This window comes from Pelodiscus sinensis, chromosome 1, assembly GCF_049634645.1.
Source record: "Pelodiscus sinensis isolate JC-2024 chromosome 1, ASM4963464v1, whole genome shotgun sequence".
Classification (NCBI taxonomy): Eukaryota; Metazoa; Chordata; order Testudines; family Trionychidae; genus Pelodiscus; species Pelodiscus sinensis.
In genome coordinates this window covers 152,012,623-152,039,888 of record NC_134711.1, presented here as the reverse complement: position 1 = coordinate 152,039,888, position 27,266 = coordinate 152,012,623, and the positions used below count along the sequence as shown (strand labels likewise).

The 27,266-nt window shown below is 46.1% G+C and overlaps 1 long non-coding RNA gene across 1 annotated transcript in view; it reads right to left on the bottom strand.

The window, feature by feature from the left end:
• Positions 1 to 1,015: 1,015 nt before the first annotated feature.
• LOC142826879 (uncharacterized) overlaps positions 1,016 to 27,266 on the bottom strand; it is a 99,669-nt gene continuing 73,418 nt past the window's right edge. Inside the window, exon 4 of the long non-coding RNA XR_012901141.1 lies at positions 1,016 to 2,268. This is a non-coding gene — a long non-coding RNA (uncharacterized LOC142826879). The remainder of the gene's footprint in view (positions 2,269 to 27,266) is intronic.

Here is a 27,266-nt window from a genome sequence, read left to right as displayed (position 1 = left end):
CTCTCCACGTCGGATAGCTACCGATCTGTCAGGAACCAGTTCAGCGTGGGGAAATCCACCATCGGAGCGGTGCTCATGCAGGTATGGTACCCACCGGCCACTGGGCCAGGACGGGGGGCTTCAAGGAGGATGTGGGCTGCCCCAGGAAAAATGCGGGGAGGTGGTATAAGTGCCCTCCCTGAGGGGGTCGGTCCATCCTGACTGCACGACAGACCACCCGGACGTCCCAGGACAGGTAGAACTAGGGGTTCTCCTGGGAGTGGGGAGCAGGACAATGGTGGGGAACGAACACTCCCAGCCACCCGAGTGCCCCAGGTTTTGTGTGTCTTTCTGTAGGTGGTGAAGGCCATCAACAGGTTGCTGCTCTGTAGAGTTGTCTGCCTCACCAATCTGGACATGGTCATCCAGGGGTTCAGCCCCCTTGGCTTCCCCAACTGTGGGGGAGCAATCGACGGGACGCACATCCCCATCCGTGACCCGGAGCACCAGGCCTCCCTCTTCATCAACAGGAAGGGGTACTTCTCAGTGATCCTGCAGGCCATGTCTGACCACCAGGGCCAGTTCACAGACATCAATGTGGGCTGGTCCGGCAAGGCACACAACGCACGGGTGTTCCGCAACTCCTCTGTGTGCCAGAGGCTGCACGCCAGGACTTTCTTCCCCGACCGCCACATCGGGTTTGGGGACGTGGACATGCCAGTGTGCCTGGTGGAGGATGTGGCCTACCCCCTACAGCCCTGGCTGATGAAGCCCTGCATGGGACACCTCAGCCTTTCCCGGCAGGCCTTCAATGCCATGCTCAGCAGGGCCCGCATTGTGGTCGAGGGGGTCTTCGGTGGACTGAAAGCATGATTTAGGTCCCCCTGGCATGCCCCACTGGGGCCTTGTGCCTTACATTCCAGCCCCACCTCCTTCCCTTTTCCCCTCCCTAAGCCCCGTTCCTGATCTACAATAAAAACACCTGTGTTGCTACAAAAACCTCTCTTTATTTAACATAACTGGGGTAGGGGGAGGGGGGAATGAGGGTAGGAGAGGGGAGGGGGAAAACCTGGGAGGAGGGAGTTGGAAGGGGGAGGCAAGGGGAGGAAGGGGGAGGGGAAGCTCAGGGTTGGGGGTCTTTCTGGCCCTCCTGTCTTGCAGCACTGCGGGTGTGGGGGTGTGACGGGGCACCAAGACCCTGCACTAAGCCCCAGGGGGAGTGTGCCCTGGCGGAGGGGCCGCGGAGCACCTACCGGCTGTGTGCCGGCTGCTCCCAAGCCGCGGCTCAGCTGGGCAGCGCCGCGGCTCAGCTGAGTGGAAGCGCGGCTCAGCTGGGGGAACACGGAGGCGCCACCGGAGGAGCACTGAAGCTGGCGCTGACAGGGGGAGGGGCCAATCAGCTGACCGGACGATGCGGAGGGCGGAACAGACCCCAGCGTCCCAGCGCGGTGGGAACTTTAAAAGCCGCCGGCCAGCAGAGGAGCGGAGCGGTCAGCAGACGGAGAGGACGGATCCGCCAGGAGAACTACGGACGCGCCCGGAGCTGCATCCCTGCTGAGACCAGACGCTGCTGGTAGGGAGCCCGGAAGGGGGAAAGGAAGTAGCCCAGGGCAGGGCAGGGATGACGCCCGTGGGCTGACGTGTTTAGGGGTACACCCCGTCAGCCGGACCAAGACTGTCAGGCAGACTGAGTCCTTAGGGCCCTGGACTGGGGCCCGTGAGTGAGGGTGGGCCCGGGCCTCCCTTTCCCCCCCTTCCGCCCGGGGGAGTACGCACGACAGGAAGTGTCCTACAGAGACGGGCTAGGGAGCCCGACGGCGGAAGGGTAGAACTAGGGGTGTTGGACCCACCCCCCCCTACACCCCTTCTTAGGGATAAAAGGGGTGGTAGGGCGGTTACAGGGGGCCTCCATGTTCCTGGGAGGAGTGAGTATGGAGGGTGGGGCAGGAGGGATGGGGGATGCAGAAGAAGTAGGAGGGGGAGCATGGGTGGGAGGAGGAGCAATTTCTGGGGCAGCCACAGGGGCTGGAGCAACAGGAGGCAGCAATTGGTCCACCAGGGCCTGCAGGTGTTCGCGGTGGGCATGGCCCTGCTCCCAGAACTCCCTCAGGCTCTCCCACTGCAGCTGCAGGTCTTCTTTCACCCACTGCTCCTGGCTGTGGACCTGCCATCCCTGCACCCATAGTTGCTGCCTCTGGAACTCCTCTTGGTTGCGGGTGCACCTGCTGGCCCGGATGCGGGTGGAGGGTCCAGGCAGGGTGGTGCATCCTGCACTCGCAGGTGCTGTGGCTGTGGTGAAACAAGAGAAGTGGTCGGTTTTCCTTGGGGACACAGTGGGTGAAACCCAGCGCCCCCTCTGCAAGGTGAGGATGGCAGGTGTCCGCACCATCATGTCCTGCTGTCCCCGGGAGTGTGAGCTGGCCCAGGACTGCATCCCAGCCCCTGTGCTGCTTATAGTGTGGTGTGTGGGGTGGAAGAGGGGAGCTGTGCCCTGACTCTGTGTAGTGGGGGCATCTGGAGGGAGGACAGTGTGCAGTGTCTCTCCCCAGGGTAAGGTCCCTGGGCTCCCCCTTCTCCCTGCCCCGTATAAGGGGACCGTGATGTCACTCAAATGTGGAGGCCTCCCCGGCCTCAGATGAGGCTGCTGACGGGCTCTCAGGGATGGCTCAGGGTTCCTGGATGCAGGGCAGGCTCCCTGCAGGCTCCTGGCTGCCGTAGTCCTCCTCCTCCTCTTCCCCTGTGTTAGGGGCAGGGCCCTCTGCCTCGGGGTCAATGATGACCAGGGGGGCACAGACCGTCTGATCCGCTAGGATGCAGTCCAGGGGCTCAAAGTGAGGGCAGGCCTCTGGGTCAGCCCCTGGTTGGGAGGCCCTGGTGTAAGCCTGCCGCAGCTCTTTAATTTTGCTGCGTACCTGCTCTTGGGTCCGCATGTGGCCTCTAGTGGCCAGGCTGGCAGCCATGCGGCGCCACATTCCTGTGCCTAGTATGGAGATCGTGGGCAGTGGAGGTCTCCCCCCAAATCTCAATGAGGCCCACGATCTCCGCACTTGACCAGGAAAGTGCCCGCCTTTTGCGGCCCCTGGCAAGCTCCTGGGAGCCACCAGCCTGGTCCGGAGGAGTGGTGGAGGGCTGGGTGGCAGCGGGTGGCTGGCTCATCCTGTGCCAGGTGCAGGATCTGCTGGCTGGGTGCTCCAGGGCTGGGAGCGGGGGGGGGCGGTGCGGAGGAGCAGACGAGTTTTTCTGGTTGTGCCCAGAGTGGCCACCAGGGCTCCCTGGAAAGGGAGCACTTATTTATTTCAAATTAGGCATTATTCCTCGTAGAATGAGGTTTACCTAATTCAAAATGAGTGCTCCGCTATTTCGAATTAATTTTGAAATAGCGGTTTGTATGTGTAGACAGCTATTACAGTTAATTTGAAATAAGGGCTCTTATTTTGAATTAACTCTGTAGGGTAGACATACCCCTAGGCTGCATCTAGACTGGCATGATTTTGCGGAAATACATTTAACGGAAAAGTTTTTCAGTTAAAAGTATTTCTGCAAAAGCGCATCTAGATTGGCTCGGATGCTTTTGCATAAAAAGTGCTTTTGTGCAAAAGCATCCATGGCCAGTCTAGATGTGATTTTGCACAAGAAAGCCCCACTTGCCATTTTAACCATCGGAGCTTCTTTGCGCAAAACAGTTCTTCCCTGTCTACACTGGCCTTCTTGCGCAAGAATACTGCGCAAGAAGGGCTTTTTCCTGAGTGGGAGAGTGAAAGTATTTGCGCAAGAAGCACTGATTTTGTACATTACAAAGGCAGTGCTCTTGCGCAAATTCAAGCGGCCAGTGTAGACAGCTGGCAAGTTTTTGCGCAAAAGCACGTGCTTTTGCGCAAAATCTTGCCAGTCTCGATGCACCCCTAGGCTGTGTCTACACTTTCAAGGAAGAAGTGGAATAAGAGATCCTCCGGAAAAGGGCTTATTTTCCGGAGAATCACGTCTAGACTGCCGCTTTTCTCCGGCTTATCCCCAAGCTGGAAAAAAGCGGCAGCCATGTAAATGCAAATGCCGCGGGGGATATTTAAATCCCCCGCGGGATATTTAAATCCCCCGCGGCATTTGCAATTGCGATGTGTCTCATTAGCATCCCTTTTCCGGAAAGGGATGCCAATGTAGACACAGCCCTAGTGTTTAACCATAATATAGAAAACTGAGGTCAACCCTGAGACTTACCTTGACTAGCTATATCAAGGAAAAGATTATAGTGACTTATCTCTACTAAGATTTTATACCATGGTCAGTACCCCAAATTAGCAATCTCCCTGTTATAACACACTTTTTTTTTCAGCGAATACCTGGCAGTAGGGTGGGATTTTTCCCAAATGCTTTGTTTTGACCTAAATCTTTTCCCACTGAGGCTATGTCTCTAGACTACAAACAATCTTTCGAAAAAGCCTCTTTCGAAAGACAGCATCTAGACTACAAGCAGATTTTTCAAAAAAGCAAGCCACTTTTTTCAGTCTAGATGCTCTTTTTAGAAAAAGCACAGTTTGCATTCAATAGTGCATTTTTTCAAAAGAATACTTTCAAAAAAAGGTGTTATTCCTCACAAAATGAGGTTTTCCATGATCGAAAAAACAGCCGCGTTCTTTCGATTACTTTCGAAAGAACGTGGTTGCAGTCTAGACGCAGGTGACGTTTTTTCGAAAAAAGGCTATTTTTTTTTCAAAAAAACCCTGTAGTCTAGACACACCCTGAGCGATTGAAAAATCTCATCCTTGCTGCATATCCTTTTGAGTCTAGCTATTGAATTAACAGGGTTATTACTGAAGGAGTTTTCTTACACTGTTCTGGAGACTAGTAATGCGTGGGGAAAGTCTGGTTACCTAACCAGTTATGCAATGTTACCAGGGAGCTGGAGGCAGAATTATTGATGGACACATGCAGGCAATCTACTTACATTCTAAAGTTCCCAATGACTTTGCATTACAACTGGAGCCTTGCTGATGGCCTCAGCAGAAGCTGAGATGAGAACGAGCATAGATATGCAACCTCCCTTCACCCAGTTTTTCCAGTTACATACATACTTGGAAGCTTCAGGGAGTAGCCGAGTCAGTCTGTACAGGTAAACAGAAAAAACAACTAATAGTCTGGTAGCACTTTATAGACTAACAAAACATGAGCTTTTTTGGGCACAGCCCACTTCTTCAGATGAACGGAGTGTTGGATGTCTAGGACCATACTCAGCTTTCTCTTTGATACTCACCTACCCTCTGCCTCTTTCTGTACTCCCCCTCCCAATTTTTTTCCTTCTCCCTCTCTCCCCACTTCTTCCTTCATTTATTTTGGTTCTGGACACTCCAGTCATCTGAAGAAGTGGGTTTTGCCCATGAAAGCTCATGATACCATCCACATGTTTTGTTAGTCTTTGAGGTGCTATAGACTATTTGTTGTTTATCATTTTACAAGTCAGTTCAAATACTGTTGAGCTCCAGAATATAGAAGGGTTTGGCTTTGTTGTTGAGGACGTTAGAGGTTGTTTCCTAACTACACCCTTTCCTGCTGGTATGACTCTATTGACTTCACTAGAGTCACAACAAGGGAAAAAATCCAAAGCGGAGACTGAGGTCTGTACTCTTTTCATCAGGCCTCTTATTGTTGTGCGTTGAGTTTTGCTGGGTATAGTTTGATTTCTGTGTGTTGTGTTGTGTTGTGTTGTGTTCACCCATATATGTGAAAGGGAAGCAAGAGACATGTAAGCAGCCAACAAGCAAGATCGTAACAGAAGTGATGATAAAGTAGCACTGAAAGAGAGTAGAGAGAGAGAGAGAAAGAGGACTTTTTAAGGCACAGAGAAGAAATGAAAAGGCAAGACTGGATCAGCAATACAGAAACTATTGCCTGCTGTTTGATTCCTGCTGGGTTCAGGAAAACAGGACATTACTAATCTGGAACAATGTACAAATATCCCAGATTTGGCTTGGCTTAGTTCAGGTCAGAAGGGGCAATGTTATTCTAGCCAGGTTTGCACAGCATAACATCACCTGGTCCAGGGTTTATTTTAGGCCCCTGGTCCCTTTCCCAGAAAGTTACAAAAGCAACCCCCGTTCCTGCTTCTCTTGCAGAGCCCTGGGATTAACCCTGCCCCTGAGTTATTCCTCCACTCCACTATTCTAGAGTGTGCCAAACTTGCCAGGCTCCAGAGAATATTTAATCAGACTCCTGGTCCTTTTAGCTACTTATTGTTTGAAAAGGTAGAATATTATCAGATTTAATTAATAAATTCCTTGGAAAAAATTCATCAGATTGCATGAGAAAGCTACACTGTGTGTGCTGGATAGGTCAATAGATTATTAGTCCTGATTGTATCTTGGCATTCAAAATATGTCATCTGATTAGTAGTTACTGTAAAGTTACTGGCAGCAATTGCAAGTAGCAGTTACCGGAATCCAAGTCTGCAATGTGATTACATAATACTTACAACTTGCTGCACTTGCTGGACTTGTTCTATAATCTGTCCCACCTCCATCCAAACTGACAACATATTACACTTCAAAAACAAGTCGGGAAGGGCTTCTTTAGCATAGTTTCTAACTGTGCCCGTCTATTCATTACAAAACCGCATTAAGAAATCCTGAATTCAGATTTATAATATTCTGCCACAGCACTCTGGATTGAAACTTCTTCAATATAAGGAAGCACATAAATATACACAGCTGGGCCTGGGTTGAAAATTGCCAATACAGATTTTATTGTCAAAGCCAGAAGCCTAGTCATAGGAGTGTTGTGAGGTTCAAATCCATTCGTGGTTGTGAGGCACTCTCTGGTGATGAGAGAATGCAAGGAGAGAGAGGAGTAAAGAGAAGGACCAGCTGCAGAATTCTGACTCAGTTTGGATTTCGAGCATTTCTAAAATACCCAGCTCTGTAAATGACAAGGAATGGCTACAGGCTGCTCAAAACCAAAGACATTACCAATGTCACTGGTAATCTATAACATTTAAACTATAGTTACTAAACCTGGAAAAGTTTTTTTAAAAAAAGCGCACCATCCTTTTTTTTCTCCTGTCGCATCTCTCATTTCCCGCCTTTGCCTTAGTTTCTTGTGGGGACAAAAATCAAAGTTTCTGACACAGAAGAGAACAGCCTTATCCCAGCTCTTCAGCTCTGCTCTTCACCTGCACACTTGTGTGGCTCTCCCTAACACATTGCTACTCTCCTTTCATGTCAGCCCTATCCCTAGCAGCAGACCCTTTCAACACCTATTTGTTGGAGTAGAGAGTGAAAGCAAGACAAGAAGTGATTAAATAATTTAATTCAACATTTACAATCACAGAGAAAGCAGAATATTCCCCCTCCCTCCACATCTGGATCAGTGGACCAGATTTTCAAGCACTCATCTGCAGTGTTCCCTGAAAACTGAGCACTGGGGCCACCACCCAGAAGAGAGAGTCAAATGCCACACTGATTAGCAGAACGCCCACAGCCAGCAGCATGCGTTTCTACCGGTGATCCATATCAACACGTGCCTCAGTGCACATAACAAAATGTATTCCACACATGGATGGAAAATATTAGAGGGAACACTGCTCAGCACCCAACATGCAGCCAGTATGCTGAGCGCTTAGGAACTAGAGGTAATGGGGGTGCTGCCCCATCCCCTGGCTTGACAAGATTTCCATCATACAAAGACTTTACTGTTTGCTTGAGTAGCTCTCAGCTAGGGTTGCCAGGTGTCCTGTTTTGAACCAGACAGGCTGGTATTTGAGCTTCTGTCTGGGAAACAAATTGAGAAGATATAAATGTCCGGTATTTTCTAATGAAATAAGTTTTATTATGATGAGTATCAGTAGGTAATTGCGTACTGCCTGGCTGGTAAACATGCTCATGCTGCATGAACGTGTCTACTAGCCTGGTAGTATGCAACTACGGAGTGGGGCAGGAGGGCGCGGGGGCAGGATGGAATCCCCAGAGCTGGACTTGCCCATGCACTCCGCTGGGACCATACACGGGACGGGCAGTGCCCCAGGATCTGCATGTGCCCAGGCCAGCCCCGCTTCCTGACAGCCAGTTCCCACCCACTTTTTCACCCCTTGGCCAGCCCCGCTCCCTGCCGGCCAGTTCCCCCCCTAGCCAGCCCTACTCCCCCCGACCTCCTCTCGGCCAACCCCGCTCCCCACCGGCCAGCCAGTTCCCAACCCCTGATCTCCCCCAGCCAGCCCCATTCCCCCCAACCTCCTCCCAGCCAGCCCTGCTCCCTGCTGGCTGGTCCCCCCCCCATCTGCCCCAGCCAGCCTCGCTCTCTCCACCCTCCTCCCGACCAGCTCTGCTCCCCTCAGCCGGTTCTCCCCCGATCTCCCCGACCAACCCCACTCCCCCCGCAGCCAGTTCCCTCCTCCCTCATCTGAGATCAAGTGTGTCCAGTATTTCTGTTGAAACCATCTGGCAACCCTACTCTCAACTTCCTCGTTATACAAAGCTCCAGGACCCCTGCTCTTAGGGAACAAATCTGGCCATTTATTTAGGTGCCTAAATGCAAGGTGGGGTGTTTGGAAAATTTGGCTCCAATAGTGAGCGATAATCACTTAAAAAATCTGGCTCTCGTCATCTGAACATCTCAGCCCTGTGCATGTAAGGAGCTCCCAGATCCCCTGAGAGCCGCTACAGTGAGCAGCCAGTGTTACAAGGAAAAGTGAAAGGTTTTTAATTATGTCTGGCTGAGCAGACTACAAAAGCTCTGGCTCCATCCTCAGCCAGGCCTACATTTTCAAAAATGACCAATGACTTTGGGTGCCTTGTTTGAAACACTTTAAAGGGATCTGGCTGTCAGAGAGTAGGTGCTCAGCATTTTCTGGGGGAAAAAGCAGTTCCCTTTAATGTTCGGGTTAGGCTCCAACAACTGAAGCACCACAAATCACTAGTCACTTTGAAAATGTAGGCCCTCGGTTCCGCTCCCTTGCCAGTCACACCTCTCCCCGCCACACATACACACCTTACCCATAAATACCACACACACACCTTACACATAAGGACTGAAGGCTGCCAAGGAGCAGTGGGAATCCACAAGTTCCCTGGTTGCGGCCTAGACAAAACAAAAGCAGGAAATGAAGTGATTCAATAGAAGGCATTCCCAACCCAAACCACATCAAGAGGCAATTCCTCTTGGATGCAGCATTACAGCTACAGAAACATCGCTCTCTCCCCGCAGTGGAAGAGGCCTAAAGAAATCAATAGGGGCTTATGAAAATTTAATAGTTTTCTTCTAAAATTGCTTTGAAAACCCACAGACTTCAGTAGAAATGTGAGCCTTCCTACATTTTTTTTTTAAACCATCCCACAGAATTCTATATCAGGGAGAGAATTCTCCATGTCAACTGTAAGGGATGGTTACATAAAAAGCGTAGAGACTCTATAGCTGTCTATTAAACTCAGTGAGATTGTTACATGTGGACCTTCACCTTACATTGTAACTGCAGACGCTTACTGGAAACCTCACGGACAACGCTGGACAACTGTTGCATCCCAAACCTAAGGCCCACTCCTGCAAATTTCTGAGTATCCAAAGGAGGCATTGGAGTTGAAGCACTTAGCACCTCATAGAAATTGCTCAGCATCTGTCAGGCTCAGGATTCTACTGTCATTTCTAGAATCTTAACATCTTGTGTGTGTGTATGCGTGCAGTGTTAGCTGTAGATACTGTAAAATTACTCCCAGACAGCGTGGATGTAATCTGTGGATTTATTACAAGTGTGCTGATGTATATGGCTCCATAAATCATGCAGAATCATATATCCAGAAGTTAATTAATAACTCGGTTTAATTGCAGGTTTCAGAATTTCTGATCTTTACCTCTTGATTTGAATCCCAATCATTTTCATGTCTGCTTTTTTTTAAAGGTGTCAAAACTATTAATTCATGTTATTCATCTAAAAATAACACACATGCACAGAGAAAGGAAATAAGGTCCTAATCCTACAGTGTTCAATGCCCACATTTCAGAACCAGAGCCTAATTTAACATCATATTGTCAAATCTGGTGCTAACCTAGCAGGAACAGCTCATGTCCAAATAATAGAAAACTAGAATGTTAAGGGCATGTCTACACTAGGAAATCATTTTGAAATAATAACGCCCAAATTAACTATTTTGAAATATTGTGTCCACACTTCAGGGAAGCCTTGAAATTAGTCCAAGGCTGGCTCCCTTAATGTGGACGCACTACCTCGACTTAGAACTCCAGCAAGTACCAGGGAGTAATTACTTTGAATGACTCTGGAGAGTAGTTATTTCAAAATCGCAGCAGTGGAGCATCCACACTAAGGGTATGTCTACACTACCCTCCTAGTTCGAACTAGGAGGGTAATGTATGCATACCGCACTTGCTAATGAAGCCCGGGATTTGAATTTCCCGGGCTTCATTAGCATAAGCGGGGAGCCGCCATTTTTAAATCCCCGCTGCTTCGAACCCCGTGCAGCGCGGCTACACGGGGCTCGAACTAGGTAGTTCGGACTAGGGTGCCTATTCCGAACTACCGGTACACCTCGTTTCACGAGGAGTAACGGTAGTTCGGAATAGGCACCTAGTCCGAACTACCTAGTTCGAGCCCCGTGTAGCCGCGCTGCACGGGGTTCGAAGCAGCGGGGATTTAAAAATGGCGGCTCCCCGCTTATGCTAATGAAGCCCGGGAAATTCAAATCCCGGGCTTCATTAGCAAGTGCGGTATGCATACATTACCCCGCTAGTTCGAACTAGCGGGGTAGTGTAGACATACCCTAACATTATTTCATTTCAAAATAAGCATTATTCCTCGTGGAAAGCAGGAGTTGTTATTTTGAAATAACCAGCCCTTTATTTTGAAATAACAGACTTGGTAGTATGGATACTCCATTGTTATTCTGAAATAAGGGGAGTTATTTCGAAACAACTCCCTAGTGTAGTCCAGGGCTTAGAAGCAATGGGAGAAGGAAAGTCTTCCCAACTTTTAAAACATCTGTAAGGTTTTTGAACTGTACATTCAACTTGGCTTGTGATATTTTATTTCTGATCAGCCCATTCTTAATGCAGATTAAATGTTTTTTAAAAAGTCCTCGGGTCTCATGACATCTCTGGATAAATTTAACCCAGAAAGGGCAGTATGGGTATGTCTACACTACAAAGATTGAAGCTGCCACTGTTGATCTTCCACTGTTCGAATTAGTGGGTCTAGTTAAGGCAGCTAATTTGAACTGAGAGGGGCACTCCAGTCAATGCTGGTAGCCCTGCTTCCACGAGTAGTAAGGGAAGTCGAAGGGAGAGTGTTCTCCCTTCAACTTTCTGCAGCATGGACAGTGCCAAAAGTCGAGTTAAGGTATTTCGACTTCAGCTACGTAATTTTAATTCGACCTTGTCCCGTAATGTAGATGTACCCCAGGAGCCCTGAACATTAAATCAGGGAGTAGGGATGGGGTTGGTTGATTGATTGATGTATTGATTGATTAGTTAGCTTTATGTTGTTTTATTTTTTGTTTTATTTTTACTATGAATCTGTATCTCCATTTCAATATTATATTACTTATCTCGGAGTCCTCCCTCTTTCCTTTCATACAAGATGAATTGGCGTTAGGCCAAGTGTTTTCAAGGGTGGCCTACTAGTTGATTTTGGGGATCCAACTAGACATATTTTTAGAAGGTGCAGGGCACCTGATCTCTAAAAACCACTTCCTTTCAAGGGATCTCAAATACCCCAAAATCACTAGACAATCACTTAAACATCCTTCAATTTACAAAATCAACTCACATTAAAAACCAAGAATATTGCATAGGGCATATTTTTAGATTTTACTGGGTTTAATAATGAAACTGAAAATTGAAATAGAGGTCTCAGGGGTAATTGTGTCATATTCCTACAAAACGAGTCTGTTTCAGTTTTCTGCTCTGGCCCTGTTTAAAACAAGTGGTCCTACAAAATATTAATTGGAACACCTTAAGCTTTGTGAAATGCCCCCCATTCACATAACCCACCATCCACAGGCATTTTGCAAACATTGGTTGTATCAGCTGATCTACAGGGGCAGGCACAGGAATTGGAGTGCACTGACATATCTGAGCATTGCAGCTGTATCTCTTCAGCTGGTCCTCCTAACCTAACACCATCTCATTATTGTTGTCCAAAAGAGGCTACTCCTAGAAGTGCTGAACCCTAACACATATGCAGGAGTTCCATCTTGGCTGGAAGGCAACTGTGTTTGGATGTGCCCAAACAGTTGCTGTAAGAATGGACTAAACCATGCAAAGGAAATGCAAGACAAGCAACTTTACACAGCCATTAGTGGCCCCTGCAAAAATTTCCTTCATCCAGAATAGCCGCCAGTATTTTGGACTACAGCCTAGCAAGCCAAAACAACATATGCTGGCAACTGGCAATGGAGATAAGAAGTAGCGTAACACAAACAACAGTAATGTTGAACTTAAAAGACTGTGGATTGTTTCAGCAGTTTAAACAAGCTGCAAAACAAACCTGACTAATTGTGGGAAAACACAGTACAGATAAACAATAACCGCTCGAGTGTTTTCAGACATGATTGATTGCTTTGGTTTCTAGGTGAAGGCCTTATTTGTAGGAATAATATTAAAGTTTCTGTTCTGACAAGAAAATGAAACAGTTTACATTTACTCCAAAAAGATGGGGGGAAAATCTGTGAAACTCCAATTTACTAGCTTAGGCACCATATTTTCCCCCACTTATCCTGGGATAAACCTTGCCTAGGTCATGCATACTATTCATGTATATTTTCATTGAAACAAAAACCCCTTCTTCATAGCTACAGTAAAGCACACATTAGTACACAGATCTATATTAAGCTGAAGTTTTCTGGAAAAGTTTATGCTGAGCCCCACCCCCCCAATATACTAGCTGAAATCTGCAAAGCCACCAGCAGGATTTCATTGCTCAGCTCCTATTAATGTTAATGCCTATTGGCCAGCCAAATTCCTTATGCTGCTTTCAAAATATTAGCTAATGAGTTGCAGTGTTGATAGCACAACTCAGTATTCAATTAGCATCCTTTGAAATGTGGACCTTGTCCTCCTGTTGCACCTTATTCACACAATTGTTTTAAGGGGCTGTAGAAAGCTATCATTCTGGTCTGGTAGTGTTTACACCCACTTTGTATCGGTGTAAATGGCTCCACCAGGTGCAAGATGATGTCCTTTGGGGCTTGCATTGTCTTCCAAGTTAACAGTTATCATGTGAGTATCACCCCTCACTCAAGTCACCTGCTCATACAGACCCTTAACTCAAATGTTGTGGTGCTGTTGACTCAAATTGGCTGGCCCATCACAGCATATGGCCAACTAAAAAACCAAGTGAGCACAGCTCACTAATAAAACCACACTCTGGCTACTCTCAGAATCAGCAAACTCAAGAGAAGTATCTCTACTCTAGATAATTCAAACTAACTCTGCAGTGAAGACAGAGCCCCAGAACTAACCTCTGCCTGGAATAGTTTTTTAAAAAATATCTCACCCTTGCTGCAATCTGGTGCAATAAACTATATTGTCCTCACAGTATTCTGTGAGATGCTGCATCTTGTGGCTTTCTCATTTCACAATGTAAATTCTGATTTGGGTGTTTTCATTCTGCAAAGACCTGGTCATTTGTAGCTTTCATATGAGTTAGCAAGTCAGATTAAGTTTATGGGGGGGAACCTAGTCTTTAACTCCAGCTGGTCACTCATAGGAGAACCAAAAACTGTCTTCTCTAGGATTTACCTTGAACTAAGAACACGTTTTTCCCTAGTACAAACAATGTCTTAAAGTCTAAATAGCTTTGTTTTTACAAACCACTTTGTCACTCTCTAAAGGATATAAAATAACAATTCAGGGTAGCACGTCTCATCTTTGTGTGCTGTTGCTGCTTCTACTATAGGAGAAGGCAAACAATAGAAACAACTCAAGTAAATAACCAAACACTACTTTCAAAACCTCATCACTAAAATGAATTCAGTGGTGGTTTAGAGAAAAAAGGGAAGTTATACTGGCTTCTGTGATTCAAAGATACAGAAAAATTATATATAAGAGCCAAGTATTACTGCTATCAGTGCATGGTAAAATGGCCCAAAACACAGGGGAAAGATTTTACTTCCTAGGGTAAGATTTTTTTTTTTTTAGACACCTATATAGACTCCAGCACGGATACAAAATTAGTATCCACGTCCAGTCTGTGATACATGAAAATTATCCTTGGATATCTACATCCTCATTCACAGATGTGGATATCTGTCGCTATAAAGCATATATCCATGGATCTGTAAGGCTCTATACATAAAGATTTGGTCTAACTCTTCTCCCTTTGACGTCAAAGGTTTTTTTCCGCACTGATTTACTAATAATGGGAATAAATACTTCAGTGAAAACAAAGTTAAGCCAATGCTAAGCACTTTTGAAAGTCCCAAGCCTTTGTTCAAGGTCCTGATTTCACTTCCTTCGGGTGTTTTCTCATTTTGTTATCAGTTGCTGCACTGGGACTGCCAAGTCAGCTTCTCTGGGCTTCTGAGGAAAATTTGAAGCACAAAAGAGCAGGCAGCAAAATGCTGCCATGATAGCCCTATGCTGCTCTAGCCCTCACTGCCTTTAGTGCTGGGGCATTGCAGAACTAGGTCTAGGCAGTGGCATGGTATAGAGGTTGTTCATACCTCTGAATAGGTAGAGTGGAGGTTGCACAGGAGGGGACATTCATAGCTCTGAAATATTTGTGTTGGAATATGTAAATTTAATAGGGGTCTGGGGAAAAAATACAATCGCAGTACAAGGTCTAGCCAGAGCAGGCATTGCCTTTAAGCATACTTTGTTTCCCTTTGTCCTGGCAGCCTAGGGAGTTAGTTGCACTGAACACGGTTTTTTCTCTCTTAGCACTTGATCTGTGAAAATACTTTCAGGGTCAGAGCTCTTTTCTCCTTCCATGTAAGCTGCTGATTAAGACAGTACGTAATGCTGATTCAACTAAAAACCAGTAAACAACAAACAGAGGCAGGTATAATTGTATTCAGCACCTGCTTATTAATATTCAATGTATCGGAGTTCACTTTGCTAAATAAGGGTTTAGGGGGAAAGTAGTGAGAGTCGTGTGAATTAACATACTAAAATGGATAAAGGAGTGTAACTGGTGCCAAATCATCACCATGTGGAATGTTGTTTTGGGGGTCCAAAGAAAACGTGCGTTGGCAATAAAGTGGTCCATTTACCCCCATCCATTCTTGGGTGGTCGCTTTCTTCTCTAGCGGTTGGTAACTCTGAACACAACATTCCAGTTTTCTTTCAAACATTCACAACTGAATATTGACTAAAGAAGTCTCAAAGGGGTAGCCATGTTAGTCTGTACCTGCAAAAACAACAAGGAGTCCTGTGGCACCTTAAAGACTGAGGGTGAGTCTACACAGCACCCTATACTCAAAATAAGATACAATTTGCATAGCCCAAATTGTGTATATCTTGTTTCAATTGTACTATTTCGAAATAGCTTATTTCAAAATTTGGTGCATCTACACGGTGCCAAATTTCAAAATAATGCACTATTTTGACACATCCCTCAGCCCTTGTGGAACAAAGTTTACAGGGATGCTGAAATAGTGCGCCCTTTATTTCAAAATAATGGGCGTGTTTAAAAGACTCGAGGTAGCTATTTCATGATACCTCCACTATCCCAAAATAGCCCTGCTGTCTAGACATACCCTAACAGATTTCTTTTGGCATAAGCTTTCGTGGGCAAAAACTGACTTCATCTTTGTCCACAAAAGCTTATGCTCAAATAAATCTGTTAGTCCTTAAGGAGTCACAGGACTTCTTATTGAAGTGACTAACACAGCTTTGAAATTTTACTGTGCAGAAAAACAATGCTGCTTTCCCTTTATTTTTTAGTAGATTACATTTAACACAATACTGTGATGTATTCATCTGTTTATTTATTAGTCTCTGCTGTTGCCTGATTAAGTACAAGTGTATGGTTGTACAATCAGGCCATAACTCTGGTGTAGGTGTAACCCTTCTGCCGGGTAGGGCCGGCAGCAGCCAGGGCTGGGTTCAATATCTAGGGGTCCATCTCACACAGAACCAGCTCGAGTCCCCACTCAGTAGACTGAGAAATTCACACACCCCTGGGTGCCTCTGAGAGGCAATGCTTCCCCACTCGCAAGCACTGAGTCTGTGTGGAAAATAAACTTTTAATGAAAGAGAGAGAGCAGTCACATGGCATTAACTTGGGAAAATACTACAAACAGAGTTCATAACTCCCCAAGAGTAACCATGCCAGCTCTAAGGGATTGAGCAATGTCCTTTGCCCCTCAGGCTCACCAGTCCAGCAATGTAAGGGTTCCAAACTTTCTCCGTACCCCACTTCAAATGCCCCACTTACAACTCTTGTCCAGTCAGTGCGGACCCTGACACATCACGCTGATGACTCCATTCATTGCGCCTGAGGCCATGCCACCTTTGAGCTGCTGCTGTGGTCTGCTTGCTCCGCTTGCCACCACTCCTACCAGCTGTCTGCCAGTCATTCCCACCAGCCGCTCCGCTGGCCACCTGCCACCGCTCCGACCGTCCCCCCATTCCCGCCAACTGCTCCGCTGGCTGCAATGGGTCTGGCTCCAGGCCAAACCAGTGACTTCAGCTCTTAGGGTATGTCTACACTACCCCGCATTCCACGAGGAGTAACGGTAGTTCGAACTAGGAAGCCTAGTTTGAACTACCTAGTTCGTGCCACGTGTAGCCACGCGGCACGGGGTTCGAACGAGCGGGGATTTAAAAATGGCGGCGCCCCGCTTATGCAAATGAAGCCCAGGAAATTCAAATCCCGGGCTTCATTTGCAATTGCGGTATGCCTACATTACACTCCTAGTTCGAACTAGCGGGGTAGTGTAGACATACCCTTAGTGATTTCAACTCTTTAGCCACCGTCTAGGCTGGCAAGAGATTCCAGCTTCCACTGGACTAGCAAAAAGACTCCTGATGGAGTCTGATTTAGGTCTATCCTTAGACCAAGGGGGAAAAAGGAAGGTTGAACCAGTCTTACAGCTCACACCTGGCAGGCATGAAGCCAGCTGGCTCAAGCCCTTCCCCCTGTCCCCCTCCCACTCCCATTCACTCAACTCTGGAATGGGGAGGCTTGTTCATCTGAGACCTCTTACAATGGTGGTGTCTCTCCTGCAAGCACTGGTGTCATATTTTACAGTTCCCACATTTAGGGGTAGCATGATTCGTGACCTCCACAACAGCCCAAATTAGTTATAATACATCACATTCCATTCTAACAACTGATCCTTCATCAGCCCTGGCTGAATTGGATTTACATAACCACACGCCGGATTCCTTCCCCATTCTGGCGTGAGCTGTATTTACATATCAACAGTTAACAGTTAATTATCTTGCAGAGCTAACCCATTGGAGTGAGCATACCCACCCCCAGGACAGCTCTCTCCTTTTAGCTGGCTGATAGCACGCAGTAGTTCAGCCCCTGCTTACATCAGTAACTCTGAGATTTTATGATGGCATTAAAAAGACAACTTTAAAACAGGAAAAATTAATCCAACTCTGTAGGATGGCTCCTTTCAGGACAGGTTCTAGTATGTTGTCCAAGCCAATTTGGAAGTTCCAGGAAATGCAACAATAGGAAAAGCGCCCGTGTCCACCCGTATTCAGGAAAGCTCTAAAGTGCATGCTGAAGCATGTGGTTAACAAAGTATATATTTACATCCCATCGACATCTGTGGGACCTAAACACATGCTTAATTCCTTTAGTGAATCAGGGCCTATGGCAGAGACTGGGGCACACAGTAAACCCTTCCAACCCACGTCCCTGAATAAAAAGCTATCTTTATTATTTTCTTTGGGCAGCAGGCTCTGTTCTGCTGGGCGGAGGAATGCCCTGGGAAATTTTGCTATTGTGATTTTCTTTTAAATGTTGTCATGTAAATATCACCATGGGTTCCAATCTAATTAGCTCAACAAACCACGAATGAAAACACCACACAAGGACTGGGATCAGTTCTTCCCCACCACACCCCGTTGCAAAGGGGAAGGTGCAGCACAGAATGAATAGTATCCTCACTCTGTTCCCCACTCATTTGGGCCAGGAGTGTGCTCAAGTTTCATTTTGGTTTATGTTAACTCCCACACAAATACTGGAAAAACAGGGCAAAGTCCCATCAAACATGCAATTCAGACTGCACTGGGGTGGTGCTTTCCAAGTTTCTGGATTATTCACCTCAGGAAAAATGGCTTGGTTCATAGTGAAAGCTCAAATACAGCCAGTTCCTTTCCTCAGCTGATTACAGACAGGAAGTAGTGGTCAGCTGTGCAGCCATCAGGCAGCCCTCACTACCACTAGCTGAGCCTTTCTTCTTCCTCTCTAAAGTTGAGCCTGACGTAAAGAAAGCAGCATCCATTGTGCAATTTAGGAATTATTTTGCCTGTTCTGTCTAGCCCTTGCCATTAACTCCTTAGATACTTTCCTCTTCCATGAGGACTGACAACTACAGATTGTTAGGCTGGGGGTGGGCAAAACCAGGTATAACACTTGCCCTTCTTTCAGGGTCAGAGTAAAGAACAACTTAAGGTGTTGTACAGGAAGCTGAAACAATAGAAGCTTCCACCCAAGCACAGGCCATGGCAAGGCTGGAATACTAACAATAAGGACTTGTCTACACTGAAAAGGCTGCAGGGCATAGCTTAGTTAATGCACCTGTGCCATTGTAGGGATTCAGTGTAGACACTACCTACCTTGATGGGAGGGATTTTCCCATTGGCAACATTAATCTACACACACACACCCCAGAGGCAGTAGTGAGGTTGACAGAAGAATTCCTTCATCAACCTAATTTTCCAGTGTAGACTAGACCAAAGGTTCATCTACACAGGAAACAGATAGTACTTCCCTCAGCTGCCCCCCTCCCTCAAGGCACAACCCCATGCCCTCACCACTTCCTTCCCCTTTAGATTGACTCTCTTTTCTCCTGCCATTACCCCACACTCCACATCCAACACCCTCTGCTCCCACCACCACTAGGGACCCTTTGCTTCTTCACTTCCCTCCACGACTGATGCCACAGTTACTGTGATCTGAACTACCAACCCTCACCACAGGATACCGTATGCTCCCACTATCCTCACTGGGGACCCTGTGATGCAGAATTCCTCCGAGAGTATCCAGTATTAAACAACTGACATATTTAACTTTTGATCCACTATATCCTTTTCTGCAGTACTCCTTCATAGGCAGCCATTTCCCCTTTGATATTTGTGCGATCGACTATTCTTTCTTTGGTGTATTATTTTGCATTTGTCCTTATTGAATGGTTCACTTCAAACCATTTCTCTAGTTTGCCACGATAATTTTGAATTTTAATCCTGTCCTTCAAAAATGCTTGCAACCCCATCCATAAACACTCTGTAACTCATTTACAGATATATTAAATAGAATTGGACTATGGACAGAGATCTATGAGATCCCATGCGATATGTCTTTCCATCTTGACGATACCTCAGCTCTGAGCATGTTTTTTCAAGCAGTTGTGAACCCATCTTACAGTAGGTTCATGTATGGTGTATTTTATTAGTTTGTTTATGAGACTGTCATGTCTTCATAAAGTAATTAATATATCATGTCTATTGCCTTCACCCTTTCACAAGGCTGTGAAAGGAGGCTATTAGCATGGCTTGCCATGATTTGTTCTTGACAAATCTTGCTGACTGCAACTTATACCCGCATTTTCTTCTGGTGCTTACAAATTGATTGTTTGAACATTTGCACCATTACGTTTCCAGATGCCAAAGTTAAGCTGACTGGTCTATGTTTCCCTGACTTGTTCTTACTCCCCTTTTTATAGATAGGTGCTTACAATATTTGCCTTTTTCCAGTCTTCCAGGATCTCTCTTGTCCTCCACAAGTTCTCAAAGATAATAATGGCTCAGGGCATGTCTACATTTGAAACCCTACAGCAGCACAACTCCGCTGCACTACCACAGTGCTTCACTATAGATCAAGAGGGGGAAGAGCAAATTACTGTCTGTGGGCTGCATCTGTCCCATCAGGCATTTTAATCTCTAGCCCCCTCTGAGGCTTGCTAGCTCTGAGCAGCATCTAAAAGCAGCAACGTGTCCCCCTTCCAGCCGCCTGCCGCAAGCAGTAGCAGCAACAGGGCTCCATGTGCTGCCTTCATTCCATGTACCACCTCTGCAGCTCCCATTAGCTGGGAACTGCAGCCAATGGGAGTTGTGGGGGGTGGGGCCTGGGGATAGTAGGAGCCAGCTGGAAGGGGAACATGACACTGCTTCTGGGAGCTGTTTGAGGAGGTAAGCACTACACCCCCAATGTCCCTCCCACCCTCCAAATCCCTCAGTCCCAGAGCCCCACCTTGCACTTCAAACACCTCATCCCCAGCCTTCCCCAGAGCCCACAGTCTCCTGGCTGGGGCCCTCACACTGCTCCCCACATTCCAACTCCCTACCCCAGCATCGATCTCCCTCCTGCACCCTGAACTCCTCATTTCTGGCCCTTCCCCTGAGCCCACACCCACAGCCAGAGTCCTCATCCCCTCCCACATCCCAACCCCATTTTTGTGAGCATTCATGGCCCTCCATACAATGTCCATACCCTGGCGTGACCCTTAGCGTCAGCATCAGGGATGGGCCTATCTACAGTGATAGTGTGTGTAATCCACCTCCCTGTGACACAGTAGCTAGGTTGAGGGAAGAATTCTTCTGTCAACCTAGTGCTATGTTCATACAGGCTTTGATCAATTTAACTACATCGAGGCCAAGGGCAGAGGCTCACTGAAATGTTACCAAAGCCAAGGCATTATTTAAACAGGCTGCTGTGTGCAGAGGAAGGTCAAAGGCAGAATGAATCAATGAAGCATTTTAGTAACCTTACACTAAACATATAGGAACACCACCACAGCTGAGCACACCCATATATAGAGGAAGTTTGTATCTAGATTGACATTTTCTGACTCAGGCCCATTTCTATTCTGAAACTCCAGGAAAGCAACATCAAGTGTGTTTAATGAACGTAAGTGATGATGACATTAACCTTACACACATTCCAAGAAATGCCTTGAATTCAAAGGCATTCATTTTAAGTATATGATCATTCTTACATTGCTCATGTAATGAATAACATTTAGCACAATGGAAATTATATGTTAAGCATTGCACAAACCAACAGCATTCAAATTCCATTTATAAATAGTAAAGGGTAAAATCAAGGGTAAATAAATCATTAATAGATGTTTTAGTAAATTGTTAAAGTCCTAGATTTTTAGAGAGTCCAAAAGGTCAATGAGTTGCTTATAATCATGTGCAACATTTTCTTCTTTTATGCGTATAATCCTCTATAATACATTAACAAAATGACTTCACTACACAGGCAGCAAATGCCTCACATATTACATTCACAGAGCATAAACTGGCCTGACTGGGTAGAAGCATTTTAGGTTCCACTATTTGCTAGCTGAATAGTAATAGAGATGCAGCCCTGTTAGTCTGGTCTTGCTGAAACAAGACAGGACGATGCAGCACTTTAAAAACTAACAGGATGGTTTATTAGGTGATGAGCTTTCATGGGCCAGCTCATCACCTAATAAACCATCCTGTTAGTCTTTAAAGTGCTGCATAGTCCTGTCTTTTATATGCTAGCTATGAGCATCGACATAAAATGTCAGATATGCCGGCAGTGCCATAGACTGAGAAAAGTAACAAAGTAACAGGACACAGAGTTTTTTTTCTTAGCCCTCCCCTTCCCTAACACTCTCTCTTTGATTCCTCAGGCTCTTCACTAAATACACCCACTGAAAAGTATTCATGCTGCTGTGATAGGTGTTTCTTTCATGCTATCCAGTTATTTAGATGAGACTCAAACCTTTGTTATTCTTAGCGCTGGATAAGTTATTAATTTTGAAAACTGTTTGATAGAAATGTAGCCCTTTCTCCTGTTCTTTGAAATGGCATTTAACATTTTTATAACCCTATGTCCCCATATTTTTAATGGAAATATGGTATTGAATATTAATATGCATAACTCAAATATGCTTTACACAAAACCTGTCCTTGAAGAACCTGTGATCCCCTGAATGTGTACATTCTATTTGTGTGCATGTATCATTCTAGTATGTGAAGTTAGAAATATAGGGTATGTCTACTCGTTAGTTCGAGCTCAGTAGGGTAATGAGGGAAAGCGGACTTGCAAATGAAGCCCGGGATTTAAATATCCCAGGCTTCATTTGCATGTTCCCGGGCGCCGCCATTTTTAAATCCCCGTTAGTCAGAACTAACTGCCTCGTGGAATGAGGAAGAACGATAGCTTGAATTAGGATCTTTAATTCGAACAACCTATTCCGTGCTGCGTATAGCCGCGGGCACAGAGTTCGGACTAAGGGGGATTTAAAAATGGCGGCGCCTGAGAACATGCAAATGAAGCCCGGGATATTTAAATCCCGGGCTACATTTGCAACTCCACTTGCCCTCATTACCCAAGCTAGTGTAGACATACCCATGAAGTGTAAGTCAGCTTATTGATCTACAACAGCGTTTCCCAAACTATGGGCTGCGGCCCGATACCAGGCCGCAGGAGAAAATTACTGGGCCTCAGTGTGGTTGCCGGGGTGTTCTGCGCTCCCGGAGTGCCCGTGTGGTGCTGGGTCCCCCAAGCCCTTGGCCAGCCTGGGCGGAGTCTGCAGCCGGAGGTTCCAGCTCCCGGCAGAGTTCTAGCTAGGGGAAGGAGGCGGGGAGAGGAGGAGGGGAGAGCTGTCCACCGGAAGCAGCACTGGACAGGAGAATCGGGGCGGGGTGGGCTGGGGAGATTGGGGGGCTGGTGGAAGCAGGGCACGAGGTCGGGGATAGGAGCTGGCTGGGGAAGATGCGGGGGGGGGGAGAAGCAGCCGCCAGAAGCAGGGCTGGACGCAGGCAGCGGGGCTGGCCAAGGGACATTGGGAGGAGAAGCGGGAGAGAACTGACTGTCCAGGAGGGGGTTGGGGGAAGTGGGGCTGGCCAGAGGCACAGTGGGGGGAGCAAAAGGGGGGAGTGAATCGGCCGGCGGGGAGCGGGACTGACCCGGCCATATGCAGATCTCGGGGCGCTGCCCTGCTTCCTCCCCCCCCCCCCCGCAAAGCACAAGTTAGTCTGGCCCGGGGATTCTATTGTTCCCCCCCTACACACACACCCTCGAGTAGTGGCAAACTGGCTGGCAGGTAGACACACTCATGCAGCCTGAGCACATTTACCAGCCAGGCAGTTCGAAACTACAAACTGATACATCTAGTAATAATACAACTTACCTACTGAGAAAATACCAGACATGCTATATGTCTGGTATTTTCTCAGTTTGTTTTTTATGTGTTTATATTTTTGGGCTGCAAAAAACAGTACTGAAAAAAAAGGGTTCCAACTAAAGTAAAAAGTTTGGGAAACCCTCGTCTAACCAGCTTTCTGTCTCTCTTACAGCCCATTTATCCAATCCATATTCCTTAACTTGCTGGCAAGAATATTGTGGGTGACCATATCAAAAGCTTTGCTAAAGCTTTGGCACTGGGGGTTTTGGCCTTTCCAACCCTAAGCGGATACTTAAAAACAAACTTAAAAACAAAGAACTTTGAAGACAAGAAGCTATTAGCCCCCTGGCAGAGAAAAGATCAGCTCGGTCTTGAAGGATTTTAGCTGAAATAAGGATTTGGGGTGAGAATTATGATCTATAGCAATTTATCTTAGTGTATTAGGCTTAATTGCTGTGTTCTCTTTATTTTGGCTTAGTAACTTGCTTTGATCTGTCTGTTTTCACTTGCAATCACTTAAATTCTACTTTTTATACTTAAAAACATTTTTGTTTATTATCAAACCCAAGGTAAATACTTGTTTTTGGGCAGAGGGGGAGCAGGCGAGATCATGCTAATGAAGCGCGGGATATTTAAGTCCCTGCTTCATTGACTATTTCGAATGCCTACATTTGCATCCCTAGTTCAAACTAGGGGCAAGTGTAGACATACCCAAAGTTACTACAGATGTTGCAATAATCTGGATCTCTGTACACGTGAAGACAGCAGGGAACAAAATGGTGGACAAAGCTGCCCAATGCATTGTAATAAATGGAAGGATTGACAAATAGTCTTGAGTAAACCGGATTTCAAAAGCCTAGTACAGAAAAAAATTGCAAAGAGGAAGGGCAAAACATCTGGATCAATGAAAAAAGGGGAAGATTTTATGAATCATGCTCTAGAGTTGAGAATGACGACATACTTCAGGACTGAGCAATAACTGACCAAAAACCTTTACAGACACTGAACTAACTCAGAGCTTGAAAACTTGAAAAACAACTTTATTTTCATCACCAACATCTTCTCTAACTTCACAACCACCACAATTCAGCCCCAAAGAAAAATATATAATGCCTTCGCCAACAGAGTCAATCGTTTCAGTTATTGACAGAAACTTGCTTCACCTTGTTAAAGGCAGAAAACACATGGAGATGATTGCATCCACTTGAATGATTTTCATGGCTTGTACTAACAGAACTCTTGAAATAGCAAGTTAAGTAAACAATTTAGTGTGACAATTCAGCCAAAGCACTAATAGATTTTTAATTAATTCTTCTCCTCTTTTGTTTTGCTGATTAAAGAAGAACTGCAGAGAACAACCAATCACTGATGAACCCTTACATTATCTTCATATTGTCCTGTAAGGATTTTTAATGGTCAATAATCCACCATAAAGAACTTCCCTTCACTAAGGTTTTTTACAACTAGTGCCAATTAATGTAGGTAATTTATCCACTTGTTAACACTAATCTGAATGATCCTCAAAACAGTTGTTGCAAATTATAAACCTTCCATGCTCACCCTAGCTTGAGCCCTATCCATTAACTCACGGTAAAAACAAAACAAAAAACAATCAACTAGCTAGTTCAAGGTAAAAATCCCCTTTGTAAACATACCCTCTTGCTTCTCCATGTCCACATGCTAACTTGGTCTAGCATTGAAGCCATTATAGACTAATTCACAGGTTCTGACTGTGGCGATCACAAACAAGTGTCATAGAGTCATAACAATCCTGTCCTTCCTGTACTCTACTACAACACCCTCACACGCTTCTTGAATTTGGGAACATTTGCAATCAGTTTTGGACCTAGAATTCTTGAATTGGGCCTATCAGCAGCTGACTGCATCTACCATTCATCTGTAATCAGAGATGACCCAGAATCCAAATGCTTTCACTAAAGCAATATTCAAGAAAATTATTGAGGTTGACACTATCACAGGATTGTCAATTCAAAGCATTCAAAAGTCATGTGTTTGGACCAAAAAAAAAAAGAGAGAGATTGGCTTCACACACACTTTTTCTTTTTGAGGCTATAAGGTACATCCCGGCTGCTCTTTTTTCTTTTTGTAGTCCCCTTACTCTAAAGGGGCCTCTGTTTTATTCTGAAAAGATCCTGTGTGCTACAATCCAGACTACAATTCCCATGATCCTTTCGGAAAAAACAGGAAGGAAGGACTCTGGTGGGAGAGAGGACTGCTCTCTCCATGTGCTTGAAGAAGAGGCCTAGCAGTCTGGGACTCTGCCTTGGAGTTTGGAACCAGAGGGGGAGCCAGGCTGCTGCCAAGGACATGGATCCAGTGCAGGGGCTGTTGGATGCAGCTACTGGATGCCTGTTGGAACTGGGAGCTAGCAGGCTGCTTCCTATAGGCACAGCATGAGGCAGTAAGTTTTGGGCCTTGTTGGAAAAGTGCTGCCTGGGACAGAGCTGCTGTTTAGCCTGGACCAAATCTTCACTACAGCTGCAACATCAGCGCGCCCACGCAAGCAAGTGTCTGGGACTGAGTCTAGGGGTGTGCACACTCTGGGGTGGGGTCACTGTTGTCTAGCTTTATAAGCTTCAATTATTGTTATGTGTTTTGTTAATGCTATTCATTGCTAATCTGTTAATCCCTGTTTATTTAAGTTAAGTAAAGATTGTTTATTTTAAAGTGTTCCATTAGATGTATATGATTTGTAGTTGTTCTGGAATTAGATCCAGATTTATGTTGGAATGAGTATATTCCTGGAGGCTCTCAAGGCACCAGTGTGTGTACAAGGCCAGCCAGGTGGAGGCATTGCCATTTTACATTCATTGCCAGCAAGGGACTGCAGCAAGGGGGTGGATAGGGCTTTCCCCAACTAAACACCATCACCACTGGGGTGCTCAAGATCTTTTTTGGGTTAAAACACCAGGCGCCCAGGCACACCTGTGAGTGTGACCTGCTTCCCAGTAACCCGGGGAGGAAAAAGGGGGTTACATTTTTTTAAATGAAAACTGAGTTTCTTGTGTAAATACATGACTCTAGGATCTGGGGATTTAAGAAAAACAAACATCTCCAAAAACTTGCAATAAAATCTTGTGAGTTGGCAGCATGGCCAATATTAAAAATTTCAGAATACTGAAAATAGGTTATTCACATACAAAAAGAGCACATGGCCTGCACCAAAACAAAATGTTTGCAATTCCAACTTTTCCAGTTGCCATCTGTACTGTATATACACCACTGGCAAGTTAAACCAAGCTCACAGATGCTTTCACTTAACTAGTTACAGGGACCAACTAATTTTGCCTTTTTAGTAGGTAGTCCTCTTTCTAAAGGGGCCTCTGATGTTTACTGGGAGGATCCTTTGTACTGCAATCTAGCCCTAGAGGTTATAACTCCCATGAGCCCTTGGGAAAAAGGAGGGAAGGTGGCTTTTCCAGGCATGGAGAGAGAGTTAATCTCCATTTGGGGAGAGGAGTCAGGCTGTTGGTGAGGAGCCTTTTGCAGTCCAGGAGCTGTTGGGCTAGAGCTAGATCCTGTTACTGAGAGTATGCTGGCTTGGATCTAGCAGGCTGCTTCAGAGGCTGTTGATTGTCCCAAGAGGGCAGAGACACTGGCTGTGCCTGTGGCTGAGAAGGGCCTAAATAAACCTGCACAGGAGGTAACTGAGTAACAGAGCTCTTTGGGAAAGTGCTTCCTAGGACAGAGCAGAGAAAATAGACTATCTCTGGGTCCAAAGAGAGGCAGAGTGACCAGCCCAGTGAACCGGAGCTGCTGGCATCTGGTAATAATAAATGGCAATATACCTATCTCACAGAGCTTGCAAGGTCATCAAGTCCAGTCCCCTGCCCTCACAGCAGGACCAAGTACCATCCCTAAATGGCCCCTTCAAGGATTGAGCTTATAACACTGGGTTTAGCAGCCCAAAACTCAAACCACTGAGCTATCCCTACTCCAGTGGCATAAGGATTTTGCAGCTGGCTCCTCAGCTTGGACTAACACACA